The 18584-nt window shown below is 51.7% G+C and overlaps 1 protein-coding gene across 4 annotated transcripts in view; it reads right to left on the bottom strand.

Moving 5' to 3' along the window:
- Positions 1–18584, bottom strand: part of tna (Zinc finger MIZ domain-containing protein tonalli) — a 254780-nt gene that overhangs the window by 146494 nt on the left and 89702 nt on the right. The window lies entirely within an intron of this gene.

Here is an 18584-nt window from a genome sequence, read left to right on the forward strand (position 1 = left end):
ACTCAACGCTCAGTATTGTGTGAGAATGAAGTTCTCTGTTTCTGCGAGTGGCACCCGAATCAGTCACAGCTACCGTAGAAACGAACGGCGTTCTTTGTGCATCAATGAATAAAATGAAAGACTAGTAGAACGCGGGACACAGATCTTCAGTGCATACTACTAAATTGCTACTGCATGCTGACAACGCCAGTCACCAAGAGCGCATGCGCAGATAACTCTGAAAGCCAGGTGCGAACCACATGCAGGCTTACCCGGTGCCCAGGACAGACACGTAGCCGATGGAAGGCCCGGGGAATGGCACTTGTCCCCCCCACCTCGCTTATCGAACAAAATCATGTGCACGCCCTCAGAGCCATCTACGCATGCGCTGTTAGCGGATGGCAGTATCAGATCGGCAAATCGGTAGCACGGTGGAAGCGGCATGGCGGAATATACCTTGGAAGCGGTAGAGCAACCAGTTCGCAACAGTCCAGAGCGCAGGTGTTTCAACATTTTCTTCGTACACGTGCAGAAAAACATGTTAACTTTCCGAACTGTTCGGGAGAAAAGAATATGCGTCAACTGCATATACGCTATCACGCGAAAGGCATTTAAGTCAAACCGGGACTTTCTTTCCCGTCTGCGTTAAAAGGGTTCCTATCACTTCCCGATCGGACCCGGCATGGTGTTGCAGTGGTTAGGGAACCAGCTCAAGTATGCGAGATCGAACCCCGTCCATGGCGGCGCTTTTCGACAGAGGAGGTGAAAAGCTAGGCGCCCGTTTGCTGCGCGACGTCACTGCATGCCAGAGAACCCCAGGTAGTCGAATTTTCCAAAACACTAGCTCTCACCCAAATCATGTGCGGAACGTGCTCAACAAGATACCAAAGTACATGGCGAACATATATGCATCGAACAGCGAGTTAGACAAGTCAGTGCATGTCCGCCCGCATCGCAAGGCATGCCCATAACAGGAATTGCTCACAGCAGGAACATCACGCCAAAGGATTCTTCCACAAAAGCACCGTTGAAAAGCTGCGGAAAGAGTATGATTGTAGCGGGGGGATGCATGGAGAAATAAAAGCCATTCTTTGCATCTGAGAACGCTTCACTGCAGCGAAAAAATAAAAGTCCCGGAGTGACAAAAGTTCCCCTGACGAAGCGCGCTTCGTAATATTATGGTCTGGACTGCATACGTAGAAAGGTTTTACACTCAAGGAAGTACAGAGGAAGAAAGACTGCTCGTTTTGTGGTAACACCTTTGAGCACGATATATGCATACCGACCCAGTCCTTTTAAGCTATAGTTGCGCCCACAATCACGCGTCCTAAGTGAAGCTGCGAAATTCCGCGGCCCCCTCCGACATCATTTTCCCTGTACATTAGGGCGAACTACAGTCGGGGCTGTCTTTCTGATCGGCTGACTACAGAGTGCGCGGCGAAATATATCGGTGCAAGAGCTCTTCTGCTCATCAGTGTCGCTCAAAACGCGACTACATCTGCATCTAGACGTGCAGCACCCTATACCTCGCGATCACTGAGCAGCATGCATGCATGCATGCATGCACTCTCTCTCTCTCTCTCTCTCTCTCTCTCTCTCTCTCTCTCTCTCTCTCTCTCTCTCTCTCTCTCTCTCACACACACACACACACACACACACACACACACACACACACACACCAGACACTGAAATACAGCTATAAGACGACACCTGTGGACAATTCAATTCGTGGAGACGTATTCTCTCTAGTGTTTCTGTGTATGTATTACGTATTTTACAGGAATACAGCCACCGAAAGGAAGTGATGAGTAATATTACTTTGTGATTTGGGGGTTATGGAACCTGTAAATAATTTTTTTTCCTTGGCGGAGAATCGTAGCGCTGACAAAACCAAGTATACTGAAAACACACGAATAAAAAGAATGCGGCAATAACGTTGGTCTATACTGCCTATTGAACATATGCTCTATCACGGCAATTTATCCTCGTCTTGCCGACGCCTGCTTCAACACCGAGACCAAACCTAGAAATATATAGGTATATCGCGTGCCTGTCTATTACCACTAGCGCTGCCCTGAAAAAAAAATATAAAATAAAGGAAAGTCTAAAGAGATTACTGTCTTTTATTCACTTAAGATGCGAGCATAATCGCAATCACATTTATCGTTCTTATTTTTTCGCCTTCTCCAAGCGAGATAACTAAGTCAACGAACCGCGTTGCACATATTAAAACACGAGTGATGCCCCGTTTCATCACGACGCGGGCACGATAGCAGCAGCACGGCCTCCATTCGGGTGCCGGTGAATGGGTCTCCGGCAAACCGGTCGGCGGCCACTCGAAGTGCGCGCTGAAAGGGCGCCGAAGAGCGCGACCAGCAGCGTGAGTAGGAGCGCGACGAGCGCGGACCAGCGGTCAACGCGGGCCGCTTCGACCGGAACAAATAAATAGGATGGGCCGAAAGGCACCCCGCGCCACTGCCCGTGAAGCAACAAGGGAGCAGTCCCGGATTCTTTCTTCCCCAGCGAGCGAGGGTGAAAGGGAGAGCAAGCGTCGAGAAGTCGTTCTGGCCCCGGGAAACGGACGACACAGACGAAGCACGCACGCGCGCGCAAGCAGGCCGGGAAGGAGGGCGGTACCGTTATAAGCGAGAGGGCGAGGGCGTAATGGCAGCCGCCCCTGTGAGCACAACACAAGCAGCCTAGAAGAGGCGAAAAGGGGGCGAAACCAAGGCGCCAGATCTTCCCGCCGCAAGGGAGCCAGAAACAAACTCACGCACGCACTCGTCTCAAGGCAAGCCGGGACGGAGCCCCTGAGACAAAGACAAGCTAAACCGACGCCAACCGAGCCAATCCAGAAAGGTTTCCCTATCCGGGAACAAGAAGAATGAGCTTAGCAGCGCCCAGATGAAAGTAAAGCTAAAGACAAGAGCCGCAAAAGAAAGCGAAATAAGGAAGACCGGGCGTCGGCTCCTTTCCCCAATCGATACGCAGTCTGTGAACATTGCGTTGTTTCTTCGCCGTTTGAGCCCCTTTTCCCTTCTAGCCGTGTCGACTAACCCACGTTCTTTCCCCATTGCCAGCGCTCGTTCCCAGGCAGACCCTCACCACCTTCTCGTTCTCGTTTCTTTCCCCCAGTGCAGAGGCAGACCATCCCAAGTAAGCGCCATCCAGCCACTTCGGTCATGCAATCGAGAGGCGCAGGAGAGCAACCCTGTGGCACGGGGTTGCCAGACCGAGCTCCATCCTGTTATCGACCAAAGCTGTTTCTAGCCAGGCTGCCTTTCTCATCCGCCCACCTTTCCTTGCCCTTTCTGCGTGCGTGCGTGTCTGCTCTCTCTTTCCTCTTCGCTTCCCCCCTCTCATTTTTCTTGCCAGCCCTTGGAAATCGGCGGGCAGAGCTCGGGGTGCTTACTTCAGTTACCACACTATTCGCTTTGGGATTTGCGTCCCTTTCCTCTTACTTTTTTTTTTCACCATCACCCCCGCTCTTTTCGGTCCATCTCTCGGTATATCTGCGTTTGTTTCTCTTTCGGCACTTTGCTTTCCATTCGACCCCCTCCTTTTCCCCCTGTCCTTGCGCGCTCGCCAGTCAAATGGGAAAGCCAAGGTACTTTCTCGGGACTGCAATCTCCAAGCGAATGCAATGGGGTTTCAAGGCATTTCTTCCCTCCTTCACAACTCTTCCCTCATCCTCCATCCCACTCCCATTTTCTTTTTCGCTTCCATCACCCTGGAAAGAGGACTGCGACGGGTTTGTTTCTGTTGCGGCGAGCGCAGAGAAGGGAATGTCTCAAGTGAATGGTCTTTTGCGCAAATAGTCTGCGCTCGCTTCTTCGCCGGTTTCTCGCAAGAGTCCGACTCGAAAAAGTTGTCTGTTTTCAGGAAGTGCCTGCCAAGGCGCAGCAACAAGGCGGTGAGGGAACAATACTGGGGCTGCCCTTTCGCAAGTACAATTTCACTTCACCATACGTGGCGCAGCTGCCGCCAACGTGAGCACAAAGGATCGCCCAGCAGAGAACCCGAGTTGTTTGGCGTGTCATCCCTTACGCTCGCTTCGTCCGCTTGCTGGCCAGTTTCCTCATCGCCCTACTCTGTCAGCTCCCCATGCTAAAGAAAAGTGAAACGCCAAGCAAGAAATGGAAAGCATGCCTGGTGCATGCAAAGCACCACCCGCGCGCAGCAGCAACATGCATCGCGTATGATGGCCGGTTTCTTCGCGCAACGCCTCTCAATCCTGCCATGATTTCGTATTTTCTTATCTGAAGTATTGACGTCGATAAAGGGTTTCGGATTATATCGCCTACTGTACCGAACGCTCTCTAGCGTCCTTACACGCTTCTAAAGCTTTCTGAGCATAGCGGTGACTTGTCACTGCGCATGTGCAGGACGCTCCCGACTTATCTGGCATCCGCCAAGAGCATGGAGGAAGGAAAACGTACGAGAGGTCCCATCTATGCTGCTTTCTAGAACACTCCAGCTGACCAAGCTGGATTGCAAGAGCGTGTCGGAGGCCACGCACATTCCAACAAGGAAGCATGTGCACCACCCGCAGCCGTGTCAAGGTCAAGTTTGAAGTTCTTCAATGTTTGGGGGGCCTACTGTTCATATCGGTCTTAATTGCAGAGCGTTTAGGATACTGAGCACACAGATTACTATACTCGCGGACATCTTGTGGTTCTACAGCGAAGGCTGGGCAGAAAAAGGAAGGTGACAGGCTTTTTTTTGTCCCTGTCCCACGGAGAATGGCCTACCACATTCGACTCCTCCCTTCCCCTTGCTGGACCCCTAATCCGAACAATAGACGTCATAACATGGTGACAAAGACGTGTCTGTCCTTTTCCTGACTAGCTGCCGCCGCAAAACTGTCCGCGAGTACAGACGCTTGTTTCGTAATTTTCGACTGCTTGCGCAACTTCGTGCTTCTCTTTTGCATGCTTTCGGCGTTGTGAGGTCGTTTCCCTCAGCGCTGCAAGAGTGACTAAAACTAGCACATAGGCGCAAATATGCCCATAACCAAGCGGCGAGGCAAAAAACCGCTAAGAAGGCCCGAAAGGATGAATACCACGTCACCGTCAAGGCCACGCGATTAGCTGAATAGACGAAGTTTACGCTTACTTGACGTCAAGGGCCCCATTTCGTAGTACAGCGAGAATCTTCAGCAATGCAGGTCGTAGCAGGTGACGATTAGTCGATTAGATATGACTGAGCCCTTTCGCTGTGCCACACACAGAAGAAAATGCCGGCCATTGAGACGCAGGAGAGCATTGCCTCTACTTACATGTCGAAAGTGGCGCCCACCTCTCACCCTAGAGCATCGCAATACCGTTGTTTCTGATCGATGTAATTTCGCTTTGCCTGAACATCGTCTGCTCCTCCTTGCCATCTGCAGTGCATACTACAGCGCGCTAAAACGTGATCGAGTGGCACGGCGAAGCCCTTATTTATAGCTTCAAAACTTGCGACATCGTGCACTCTGTTATGTTCTTTAGTTTCATCCATGGTTTAGCGAAAAAACGCTCCAGGCGCATCGAGATCGGAGAGACCGCGCGACAGAGAGTGGGAAACAACAGAAAGAAGCTACACAAAATATCGGACTAATTTCACAGCATATGCAATGCCACCGGTAGGCATTGCATTGTCTGGTCGGCGGCATTGCCCACTTTGTGCCCAGGGGCTTGCGACGGCGTCGCGTACGCGGTCGTCGTCTCAGCGGCGGGCAGATCAAAAGCCTCGATGCCGCCGCCCGTTTAGCTGTCGCATCAGCCCGGAGAGCAACCCTTGAGCTTTCTCGCGGAGAACGCACGCGCGCCGGAATTCAAGGCACAAATACAACAGGGGCGACGAAAAAAGGAAGAATTTGTAAGAAGAGAGACGCAACAAGCCTGAGGCAGAGATAAGAAAATAGGAACCGCCATTTCAGGAGCAGTGCTGCCGCCATAGAGCGTGCGGAAGAAAGAGACAAAAGAGGGGACGAAGAGAACTGGCGAAAAAGGAAGAGGGAGAGAGATAGCTGGTATTCCTGGTTCGAACGCGCACGTTGTCCACGCGGCCGCACCATTTCGCGGAGAAAAACGGTAGCCGCCGCTCAAGCGATGGGATTTCTCAGACGTGCATGCCGCGCAAAAACACGCACGCACACATATACGCGCGAACCAGCCCCGATCACGAACGCCGCTGTATAGGGCACCGCATCGGTGGCGGCAGCGTATCGCTCGAACCCGACCGCACACGAAAACTCGCGCGTGCGCCCATCTCCCGCTTCCCACGTCTTGAGTTCTTTTTTTTTGTTTTTTCTCTTATTCTTCCTTCCCGCATTTCAAGTTTGTTTTTCCTCTTCTCTTTCTTTCGACGGACCATTTCTCCCGTTGCAGCGTCGATCATACGCCGGGGAAGGAATGGCGCACGAATGGGCTGCGGTTGCGCGGGAGATGTACGCGCCGCCAATATGTCTGAAAGGGAGAAGAAATCATGATAAAAGGCTGCCACCGAAGGAAACTAACGAAGAGAAGACGATGAAATGGAACAAAACGTCGCGAGAGAAACTTCTCCCGTATATATGGACAAACATATATAGGGGCGCGCGAGCAAAAAGGGAAAACGGTTCTGCCAAAATACTAGAGTTGGAAAGGGGGGCTATTGGGAGAACGACGCGCGCCGACCGGGCTACGGGCACGGAGGGCATTCTCTCTCTCTCTCTCTCTCTCTATATATATATATATATATATATATATATATATATATATATATATATATATATATATATATATATATATATATATATAAGGCGACATTAAAACTGAAATGCCAGGAAGGCTGCTTCGACCGCGCACCGTCAATACTTGTATACACTGCAGCAGTAGCAGAAAAATATCACCGAGAAACGGAATACGAACGAGACTGCAATGGCGGCGAAATACCGGGGCAGAGAAGTAAGAAGATGGAAAGGAGGAAAGCGAGAGGCGAGAAGAAACATGAAAACAGAGAGGAATCGATATCTCCCCGACTTTGCTACCATGCCCCGGGACGTTCTATTGCTCACGTGGGATGTTTCTTCGACGTTTGAAAATCACGAAACGTTTCTCCGAGCCGGCTAAAAATACACGTGATGATTCCACATTTTGCTTGTGCCCTGTAACAAACCAAGTTATTCCTGTGGGAGTGTAATTCTTCACTATCTATCCCCCTGGTTTCGTAGTACATTTCATTTTCGCCTCTTCATTCCTCTTGGCAAGCACTGGTTCTGATAGGCGGGAGGCCAGGACGAGACCTCACGTACAGTTCAGCAGTGGCGACGTAACGTCGACCAGTACGAGCGAGAATACAGCAATTAGCGCAATAATGAAATTTGAAAAGGACCGAACGCAGTCACGAAAATTGCGTCACCCTCTTTCCACGCTGACGATGTGCGCTTAAGGTGCCGGCAATCGATTCTCTTATAAGGTTAACATCGTTCCTGCTCGTTCCTTTTTCTTCACTGCGCTTTCAAATCCCTGTCAAGCAAAAGCAGATTATTCAAATTATTGGACAAGAAGGCTTACCGTATGTTGCTGGCGCGAGCGCTTTGACAAAATGTCGCTAATCAAGTCGCGCGGGAAGCGGGAACAACGGCTCAGTTTTTTTATTGCATTATGACTATGCACCTGCCATTCATGACGATCGGAGGCTGATATGACTAATTTCCGTGATCTCATAAAACCGGTGTAACATTCACCACCCGACGTGCGAACGTAGAAGACCCCACGATCGAAGAAGATACGACTGCTCTCCCAAGGCGTTTCAGACCGATAAAGCTTGCCAGAAAAGTTTTTAGGCATTACGTTTTTATTTATTTTATTTATTTATTGTTACCCTCAGGGTAAGAACATTACAGAGGGGAGTTGGTGGAGTACAAGAATACAAAAAATGCACAGCATAAAGAAGCATACAAGTAAAAAAAGATGTCAGCATAGTTAAGAATTGCGTAATATTTCACAAGTATTATTTCGAACTCAAAAAATGTATTAGAAGATATCATTAAACATGATGTAAACAGTATTTTCGCGGAAATCTTTAAATACACGGTACTCTGAGGTGAACACAGAAAACTTAAGGCAAACGTTGTATATATATATATATATATATATATATATATATATATACGTTATACGTTTGCCGCCCCCGCCAGGGCGATGCGATACAGGCAGGACTAAGGAGAACTGTCCTATAAAGGTTGATTGCTGGCGCATGTGACATGTCTTCGACGGGTAACTGCTGTGGCAAAGACTATCAATGCGACCTCTCAGTCGCGACATCCAAAACGACCCCCCCCCCCCCCCCTTCTTTTCCTTTTTTTTTTGTTTTAACTGACCGTGCAGTCTATTGAGCGGACAGGCGAGATTACAAGCTTCTGAGCCTCCGTTAAATGATGTCGGACAGATAAAATCGCCTCCAGACCAGTGTGAAGACATCATTGCACAGCGGCCGTCGTCCCTTCGGTAGGCGAATCTCCGCCTACTGACAGCGTTCGCCGAATCAACCACTGTTCTCCTTGCTTTCCTCTGGATCTTTTTCCACCCCACCTTTCCCTGGCGGTATATGAGTTTCGCACGCTCTCATCTCTCGTATGCGCACATACGGACTTTTCACTTTGTACTTCACCTTGCCTACTGATCGACTTGGACGCTCTCGCCCATTCCCGGACCCTCGATCGCAGTCGCACGCGCGAGAAAAGAAAGCACAGAAAGAGAAAGAGAGAGAGAGAGAGAAAAAAAAAAGAAAAATGGGCGAATCGAAATCCGTTCGATCGAGTCATACAGCGCGACGAAAGGAAAACCAAGCTGGAGATGCTTAAAAGAAAGCGATCAAGTAAACACGCAAACAGGAGAAAAGGGCGAAACGAGCTACGAGGACTGTACGACGAAAAGGAAACTCCATCGATTACTCAACGTCCCAAAACGCGTGGGGCCAATAGCAACGATAAAGAAAAAGACGCGCACACAAAAATGGAAAGGATTCCTTTCAGGGCGCTGAGAATCCGTACACTTTGCCGGTTGCGTTGCTTGCGCGCCTGCGTAGTTGCGACGCCGATTTCGAAAGCAAACGGCCCGTCTGCCGCCGTCCCGGGTTTCCGCGGGGCAAAGCGAAGAAATGCACCGCATATCTGAGACATCTGGCTTTTAACAAGATATATTCCAGTCTCGCTTCTCTGCTGCTTCGTCCCGCGCAGCCTCTCCGCGACTTTTAATTCCGCCGCCGCCTAGCGTCTGCTTTGCGCGCACGACGCGAACTCGAGACGGCGATATACATATTCTCTTTCGCCCATCGCCTTTCGCTATCAGAAAAGATGAGAAACGTGCAAACAAAGTCGGAGAGCGCTCCCCTAGAAACACTCCGGCGTTCTTTGCGCTTACTTCATCAGTCGTCTTTTTTGCGCGTAATGTATGCGCGAGACAGGTGGGATAGGGGGGCGGGAGAGAAAGGGGTTGCGTGAGCGCTTGAGACCTTCGGCTCTTTCTCCTTCCACTCTGGACTCGGAATGATTGAAGTCAGTGGACTGCAAAGCAAATGCATAGCTCACACTCGTCTAAAATGACAGCTGAGCGCGCCATTCCAATCGCAGGATTGGATCGCGCTGGCTGCTCGATGTGCAGGAACGCTTGCGTACAAGCGTGACGCAAATGATGTGTTGCGGGACAAACGCCTCCTTCCAGCCGCGCCGGACGTCTTGGCAAACAGTAACGATATGCAGCGTGTCGAACTGAACCACGTGTCCGTCCTTCTAGACAGACACGTGGTGTACCGCGAGGGGTTCCGGTAAAAATGTCCCCGGAGCAAGCGTCCCCTGAAAAAGGTTCCGGCAAAGAAGTCCCCATTTGCGAAGTAGGAAAAAATGTCCCCAAACGGGCGCAAACTTGCCGCAATGTCGAGCATGCGCCTCCTCGCCTGATGCCCGATTTGTCAGGGGTAAATCGCTTTTACTGATTTTACTCGATTTCTTTGGTGGTTTTAAATGTTTTGCATTTCTGTCTGTCGCAGTCGTGTGTGTGTGTGTGTGTGTGTGTGTGTGTGTGTGTGTGTGTGTGTGTGTGTGTGTGTGTGTGTGTGTGTGTGTGTGTGTGTGTGTGTGTGTGTGTGTGTGTGTGTGTGTGTGTGTGTGTGTGTGTGTGTGTGTGTGTGTGTGTGTGTGTGTGTGTGTGTGTGTGTGTGTTTTCCCGTGTTTTAGTTCTTTACGCCCTAAGGCACAGACGACCCATCTCCATGGCGAGCTGCAATCATGTATGCTATACAGCGCTTGTCGGCTTGGAAGCGACCAAACATGGAACTGATGCGGGATATTAATAAAAAAAGAAAAAAAAAAGAAACGATGGCAGCGGAAACAGTGACAAAGCTTATTCTTCGCGTTGTTTGTGGGAGAAAGGGCGCGGTGATCACTCGTTGTGTTGGTCTCTTGAACGGTGCTCTACGGTCGCTTGAAACCCAATGCGCCCCTGACTGAAACCACAGCGCTCCCAGAACGGCCCGTGACAGTGCTGCATTTTCAAAGCGTTATCCCAGCCTCCCATACCGGCGCTCAACTTTGCCCAGAATGCAAAGTGCATGGAATTCTCGTTTTCGCAAGCTCCACATTGACCGAAGTTCACCGTGAACTGGAGATGCGCGTGGCGAGAGCGCGTTACTTCATGGGCATGCCATCCATGCCTCCTCCTTGTGCAACAGGTGCTCGAGCATTCTTCGTGTCGTCGTATGGTACAATCGGTCGGTTTTTTTTTTTTGCTCTTTTTTTTTTCGCTTCCTTATTTTTCAAATCTCTGAGCAATACCATCCTTTTCCATTTTCTTTTTCTTCCGGGAGCGACCCTAAACCGTCGTTACCGAAAGCCGCTTGAAACAGGCTATTTACGCGTCTTGATCGAAACAGCTGCTCTCTCGCATTCCATTTTCGAAAATTACTAAGTTGCCTTCGCAGTGTGTTTTCAGGATTGCTCCGACCATAATGTGTTTCATTCTCGCGAATAAATTTCGGGGCCGCAGATCTTACTCCACTCTTCTTTTTACTCGTGATTTACGTCAATATCGAGGCGCTCTGACTGTTGCCAACGCAGCAACTGTTACTATTATTTTGGTTTGGTTTGTGGGGTTTAACGTCCCAAAGCGACACAGACTATGAGAGACGCCGTAGTGGAGGGCTCCGGAAATTTCGACCACCTGGGGTTCTTTAACGTGCACTGACATCGCACAGCACACGGGCGCCTTGCTTTTCGCCTCCATCGAAAAGCGGTCGCCGAGGCCGGGATTCGATCCCGCAACCTTGGGAACAGTAGTGGAGCGCCTTGACCACTGCACCACCCCGGCGGGGTGTTACTATTATTTGTTAATGCTATTTATTATGCTATTTTATTATTGTTATTATCCGTAAGTGATTTTAAGAATTAGTTGCAGCAGCATCTTCACTACTCTACCGCAAAGGATCTAAGCAATAATGCGGACGCATTCAAAGGTAGACAATGTTACCAAGCGAAAAAAAAAAAATAAATCACACACACACACACACACACACACACACACACACAAAAAAAAAACAAGCACTCACATTCGACACACTTTTCCCCAAAGGCATGCCAAGGAACAACGCTCAGGCTGTCATCTGCCTGTAATGACATTCACTTTGCGCTCTTCGCGACCTTTTCCCGAAGCTCGTCGACCGAAGAGGCGAACGAGGTGTCGACCTCGCTCGCCGCCGACACGCCGCCGCCGCGAGATGTGGCAGCGGGCGGACGACGGGAGGCCGCGGGACGAGTTGTCCTCGTTGGGCTCTGCCACCATTCTCGCCCCCGCCGACAGGGCCCCGCGACGTAGTAGTACGGGCGGCCGGCGGCAGCAGCAGCAGCAGCAGCAACGAAGCGGAGGACCCCGAGAATAGCAGCCTGGGCGACGGCTGCGCGGCGCAATGTTGCAAGGAGCACCTGCCCCAATGCAGAGCGAAGGCGCGAAACGCCGAGGAAGGTGTCGCGCCGCCGGGCCAGTCGCTTTGCAAGCTGTCGGGCAGAGGATGAGAGAGCAGGGGAGAGCCACGCTCGAACGATGCGCTCCATTCAGCAGAGGAGGGCTCGCGCTCCCGGCGCGAGTGACAGCCGACTGTCAGCGCGTGCACGACCTGTCCGCGTAGGTACTACGCGCGCGCCCGACCGCGTCCCGAGACGATGGGGAGGGTGCATACCTTGTCCTTCTCTTCGACCACTCTTACCTTCTCCGCTGGATTTTACAAGCGCGTAAAAGCGTGTTATCCTTCCCTATCTTAATCGAGCCCGCGCCGAATACAAGGTGGACGGGGAGGGGAAAGTGGAGATGCTTCGCCGAAGATAGAACGAGGAAGATGAAATTAGAGCGACGATGCGAGGCTGTGTCAACCGAGTTTTCTTTTTCCAGCGTTTCCTCCGTACGCGACTAACCCCCGTCCTGAAGTGCTTCTGTGTAGGTCATCGCAGTCCCATGCTCCCCCGCATCCCCAGCACCCACGCTGTCCTGTCCCCATATGCTGCGAGAGCCATGCTTCGGTGTCTTCGTTGGCATCCGCGTTTGCATACCTGGTCATCTCGGCAAGTGCCACTAAGTGCTTCAAGCGCGCGGCTACACCGGATACCTCACGCCTCCTCCCGCTCCCCTTCCACACACGCACACGCGCGCGCGCGCGAAGAAAAAACAGCATATATACATATAAAGCCAGAGAGGAAACCCCGTCGACTTATCGAAGAAACGCTATCGCCAGCAGCTATGACGATCCCCGCGAGCGATCCCGACGATCCCCGTCCGACGATCCCCGCGCCTACAACAGCGCTACATAAAGTAGTGAGTCTGAGTGGCACAAAAGAAGAAAACGGAAGATAATAAACGGATGCTGCGGAGGCGCGTCGCAGGGCGGCGTTAGGCGCGGAAGAAAGTGGCGCAGAGAGGCGAACTCAAACAGCAGCCTTTCTTCTTGGGAATTATTTGCATGGGCGCTCGCGAAAGGCATGACCCGAAGTCATATTTCGGGTTTTCCTTCTCTTATTTACCCTGACATTTTAGACGACGTGAGCTGTACGTCAAGCGAATGCGTGCACGCCTCCCCACTCACTTTCTCTTTCCAAAAGAAAGAAGAAGAAAAAAAAAAGAGCAAACACTGCCTCTTTCGATTCTGTTCGTTTGCGGAGAATCGAAGCGGCCTTGCCGCAAACGCGTGTCCCTTTTCATCTCGCTCTTAGCTGCTCGCGTGGCCGGCCCAGAGCATGTTTTCACTCCTTCGCGAAACTCTCGCGGGGGTGGCGCGGATGCGTCGTCATCTCGCCACGGATGGCGGCAACACCCGGAGTCTCGACGCCAAAGACAAAAGGGCTTGCGACATCGCGCGTCGTTTGCGCTGGCGTAAGATGGATGTGCCAACGACAGGATTTCGGCTGCACTGCCGCGCGTCGATCGAGTTGCGTAAGGCGGCTCAGGCTTTGCCTTCATCTTCGAAACGCCGTCTATTCGAGATGGCGGCGCGAGCGGGCAAATTGCCCAACGGCGAGCCGAGGTATGCATTAAACGCGCGCAGAGGAAACGTAACGCGTCCAGACGGTGCCGGAGATGACAGTTTTCCCGGCACCGCAGAAAAGCCGGGAGGGCGGAGAGAATGGTTAACCGCCCGCCTTCTCGGTATCCGCCGTCACTGCCGACCACCGCGGACGCGGAACGCCCTGTACATCGAATCCGAGAAGGCAGACGGGAAAGGGCAGGGACCCAGGGCGAAGCAAGGGCCGGAAAAAAAATGACCAACGGGGGCAGCCGTCTAGACTGAGAATGCCCCCATCTACGAGAACTGTCCCCGATTACGCAAGCTGATGCGTTCTTATCCGACGAGCGTTTGCACAGCGACGCAGACGCCGAGTGGAAGTCGCGTTATCCGGTTTAAACTCTGGCACACGACGACTCCGTGCACATCACGTGGCGCTGTTGCCAGACGCAGAAATCGATTTCGTACGCCGCTGACACGACGTGACGCGCAGGCAGATGTGCAATGCACGCATTATTCAAAGGAAGCGAATACCCAAGCAAGCACATTACACAGAGCGCTTTTACCGCCATAGCAACCGTGGATCCAACACGATTTTTCAGAGGAGACTAGGGACAGGTCGGCAGTTGAAACACCACAAAAAAAGGATAAGTTTCACTCCAAGAGAAGCTGAAAGGCACACCACCAGTGAAAAACAGATGTTGCTGCCCCACTTTTATTATTCGAGTGCAACAATTTTTTTTTTTTTCGTTTCGGAAAATAGATATTAGGCGGAGAGAGTTCAATGGTTCGTGTGGATTTTGTTTTTTATTTTTTTGCGATTTCCTATGCAACGGCTCGATGTCGTCTTGATGGCTTAGTAAATTTAATCACTTCTTCATTCCTGACTTCCTCTTTATAGCGAAAAAGAACCTAGAGATATAGCGTCCGTTCCAGCCAACATTCCCGCCTTTATTGTTTTGCGCTCGTTGCGTGCCCTGTGTTCGTTGTAAAGCTGTCCTCCGTTTTTGGACTTCGCCGAGGCGGCTGTAAAGCCTCCTTCGAGCAGGCGCTCGAAAAAAAAAAAAAAAAAAGAAAAAGAACGAAAAACTCGTCGCCAGTGGGTTTGAAGCCAGGTCGAGGCAGCATCCCTTGTCATAGCGTTAGACCACTGCGCCATCTAAGCTTTTTCTTTTTTTTTCTTTATTACCGACTTTGACACAGGACAGGTACAAAACGTAATGCTAAAACACGTCAGCAACACATCTAAGCCGGCTTGATCACGTGCTAAGCTGCCAGCCTTTCACTCTGCGCTTCGGATGTCGCCGCCTTCGCCTCCTTGACAAAGTTGCTCTAAAGGCCTTTGTTGTCACCCGCTTTTGTAATTTTTTTCCAAACTGAATGAATTTAATTAGATTGAATTGAATTAGGCCTCCTGCATCTTAGAAGCCTAAAGCACCTATTCAATGTTTAGCTAGACATGGCAAAACGTAGTAACGGAAAGCTAAACTAACCAACGAACGAGTGCTAAATATTATCTTTGCATGTAAGCACGTCCGTGCTTCGCCAAGCTAAACCGCAGCTCAACTTTCTTCGAAGCTTGTTTCTTTCCAAAGTGGTTAAATGTGTTCTGGCATTGAAGATGTCGCATCAAGCTACTGTGAACTGCTCATCAGCGACCTTAGTAAGCGCAGCAACAGTGTACACGAGCGAAATACACCGGGCATTCGTGATGACAGCGAGCAGTACACGACAGTAAAAAAATGGCGCTTCTGGGTAAAAGCGCGCGGCCAGGGAGGAGTGAAAGGGCGACCGCGGCAGCGAGCAGCCTGGCGTGTGAAAGGGAGAAAAAGAGGGGGTGGAGCCGCCCATCGGCCGTACACCGGGCGGCTCTCGACGAAACAGGCCGCAGCGGCGGCGGTAGAGTCGCGTGACGTGACGCGGCGTGATCGGACGAGAGAATGCCTTGGGAGAACCGGCAACACGATCGGCGGCTCCACCGCGTCCACGCGCGACTCCACCGGCGGGGAAAACAAAAGAAAATGCCGCCAAACCAGACGGCCACTCTAAACTGGAATGACGGGTCTCGGCTGTCTCCTTGCCGCCTCTTCCTTTTTGTCTCTCGCAGCGCAGCTACCCCCCACCCGTCTGCTGCCTCTTCTCGGTATCCTGCGCGCTCACTCGGCCAAAGTTCGGCTTCTCGCGCGCCCTCGGCTGCTTGTGAACCGGAACTCTTGACGAAAATTTATATTCCTCGGCCAGCCGCCTCGTCATGCCGCGACGCCGCGTAGCGCACCCCGAGACCGCCGAGACGGCCGGAGCGAGGACGCGAGGATTCACGCAGTGGTGGCGCACGCCCGCCATCCTCGCACGCCGCCACCGTTTTTGCCGCGGCAGCCGGGTGTGCACGACCCTGCGACGCCTTCTGCTGCACTTCGCACCTGCCTATCCTCCGCGATGAGAAGGGAGAGCGCGGGGCTGCTAAATGAGTCGCTGGTTGTGAGTTGTTCATCTGAATCGGAACTGCGGTTTTCATTAAAGTGTCCCGGACTAGAGACTGCCAAGAAACATTTATTTCCCGAATAAAATGTTTACTAGTACTACTTTTGGCAGAACGTGGACGGGTGCCGCTTGGCTACCGCCGTACTTGGAGCTGTTTGGTGTCCCGAAACCGACTTCTCATCCAGCAAAGCCCACGTGCTTTTCCAGTGGCGTCGCACGCGTTGCCCCGGCGACCAAGGAAAGAAAGCACCGATGAATCGCTCTTCCCGGCAACTCTCCGATGTCGTCTGGCGGCTTCGGTCGGCCGGCGCAGTGATAGGGCCGCGGCGACCAAAGAATGCCGCGTCTCCGTCCGGAGGAGGGAGAAAGAGCGGGGACGACGGTCGCTTGTCGGTACGCGGAGAGACTCTTTTCCTTCCCCCTATCAGTAGGACTAGGCAGCAGCACGATTGAATTAACGAGGCGTTCGGGGCGGGGGTTAGCCGAGAGAGCCACAGGGACGACGAGAGGGGGAAGAAGCGGATCTCTAACAAGAGTTATGGGTCGCTAAGCCCGCCTCGGTGAAGACGGCCGGGGAAGAGTATGACGCGAAGCAGCAGGAGCAAAAGAGCTTCCCACACAAAGACAACCGAGTCCAGAGGTCTCCCCGGGAGCAGTGGCTGCCGCAGTGGCTGACGACTCTCAGGCGGCGCCCCGGTCAGCACACACGCACCGCCAGGCGGCGCCCCCTCGCCATGGCCGCCGCCGAGCACGCGTCCCCTGTCACGTTGGCCGCCGGACGAGCGGCAACAGGACGGCTTTCCCGTCCTCTCATCTGTCAGCCAGTCACCTCAGCCCTGGCGTGCGCGTCTCTTTCCGTCCGACCTCTCGATAGGCCTCCCATGGAGCTCCATATTCCGCTAAATGCGGGCTTTGAACCTCGCGTTTCTTGCCCCGCTTCGTTTCGCTGTGCGCAGGAGAGTGACCATGACGTACACGCACTCTGGGGGCATGGAACAGCGCCCTAGCACAAACTGGGCCTGCTTTGCTTTATTTGCGGCAAGAGGGGAAAATAACAACTGCGAACTAAATCGGCGACCTGCCAGAAGCGGCACACGCATGCGAATGCATGGACGCATGATAATCGGCCCTCGAGACCCTCACCGCGAGTTTACGCACCCAGTGCCTAGCGTTATCGTTACGCTACTCGCCACTCTTGATAGATACCGTCACAGCTGGTGCGTCTAAAAAGAAGGCACAGAACGCTTGAAGTACGTGTACATCGTCAAGTCGTACACGCTTTTCAATTTCGATGTCTGAAAGTTGAAAAAGTTGAGCACTTCGGACATTGCGTCCCTGCCCCTTCCGCCATCGAGCGTCCACTATAAGGCCCATGTAGGTCCGGTTGACCTTCATCGCTTGATCATGCAGTTTTCGGACACGACGTACCCCTCTAGCTCTTGTCATGTGTGGGTCTTCCCTGTGTGTGCATCCTTTTGGCTGCACAAATCTTCCTCGAAGTACTACGATTCCAAACTCCAGTGACGTTTATGGCAACGAAACTGGAAAGCTGTCAGTGCAAAGAAAACAGCGCAGCTAATTTCTCTTACATGCATTCACTAGTCTCTCAGGAGTAAACGATAAGTAGACTTTCTTCTGAAAGAGACCGCAGTCAATGCTTTTCTCTAGATGAAGCCAATGAGGATGACAGCGGTAAATTTAAGCTGACGATGCCAAACGAAGAGCGAACAAAACCAGGCCGAAGTGCGTCGGTAAGCAAAGAAGAGAACAAAAATATCTAAATCAATAACGCCATGTGCGATGGCCATTGCTACCAGTGATTGCCCAGCACAGTCCTGGACGTAATGAAGGAAGTGCGTTTCTTTATATTTCTCGCCAAAAAATGCCACGAATCAGAATCAATAGTCACGATACAGTTGGAATAGCCTGTCAGACGCGACTTACTCGAACGCTGCAACAACGCCACAGGAATAAATAGGCAACGTTCAAACTTCGGACACCACCTCATCACAAGCTGCACGGACCGGTCAGTATGTGGAAAGATGGCAATCTGAAAACTCTGCGTGTTTTTTCCCCCTGGCTTTTTTTTTTTTCCTCGGGATAGTTACGAAAATCTCTCGCAGGGAAAAGTTCAGCAATCGAAAAACGCTAGTCAGGTTAGTCCATTTCCAAGTGGCTTCTTATCACCCGCGACTCCATTATGAATACAAAGATATTCAAAGCAACTCCAAGAGGGACAAAATAAGCCCATGGAAGCTGCCACAAGAGAGAGATTAACCCCCATTCGCATCACAATGGAGCGAAAAGTTCGTGGCGCGGCTGACGCGATCCCAGGAGATATGCGTCACCATAGAGCCAGCCACCCACTCTTTGCCCCAACCAATGAGAAGAATGTTGAGAGGGGCGAAGCCGCATAATAAGCTGGCAGTTAAAATGCGTCACGGATGCTCACTGTATACGCAAGCGCAAGTGTTGGCGACAAAGCAAAAACAATGGACGTATTTTTTTTTTTATTTTTTTTACAGTCGATCGCGAGAAGCGCACGCGCAGTTGTGACGTTGTTAACAGGACTAATATTTTGCACCCGTTGATCTCTATATTAATTATTTTAGCCG

This window comes from Amblyomma maculatum, chromosome 1, assembly GCF_055883805.1.
Source record: "Amblyomma maculatum isolate TAMU_Amacu chromosome 1, ASM5588380v1, whole genome shotgun sequence".
Lineage (NCBI taxonomy): Eukaryota > Metazoa > Arthropoda > Arachnida > Ixodida > Ixodidae > Amblyomma > Amblyomma maculatum.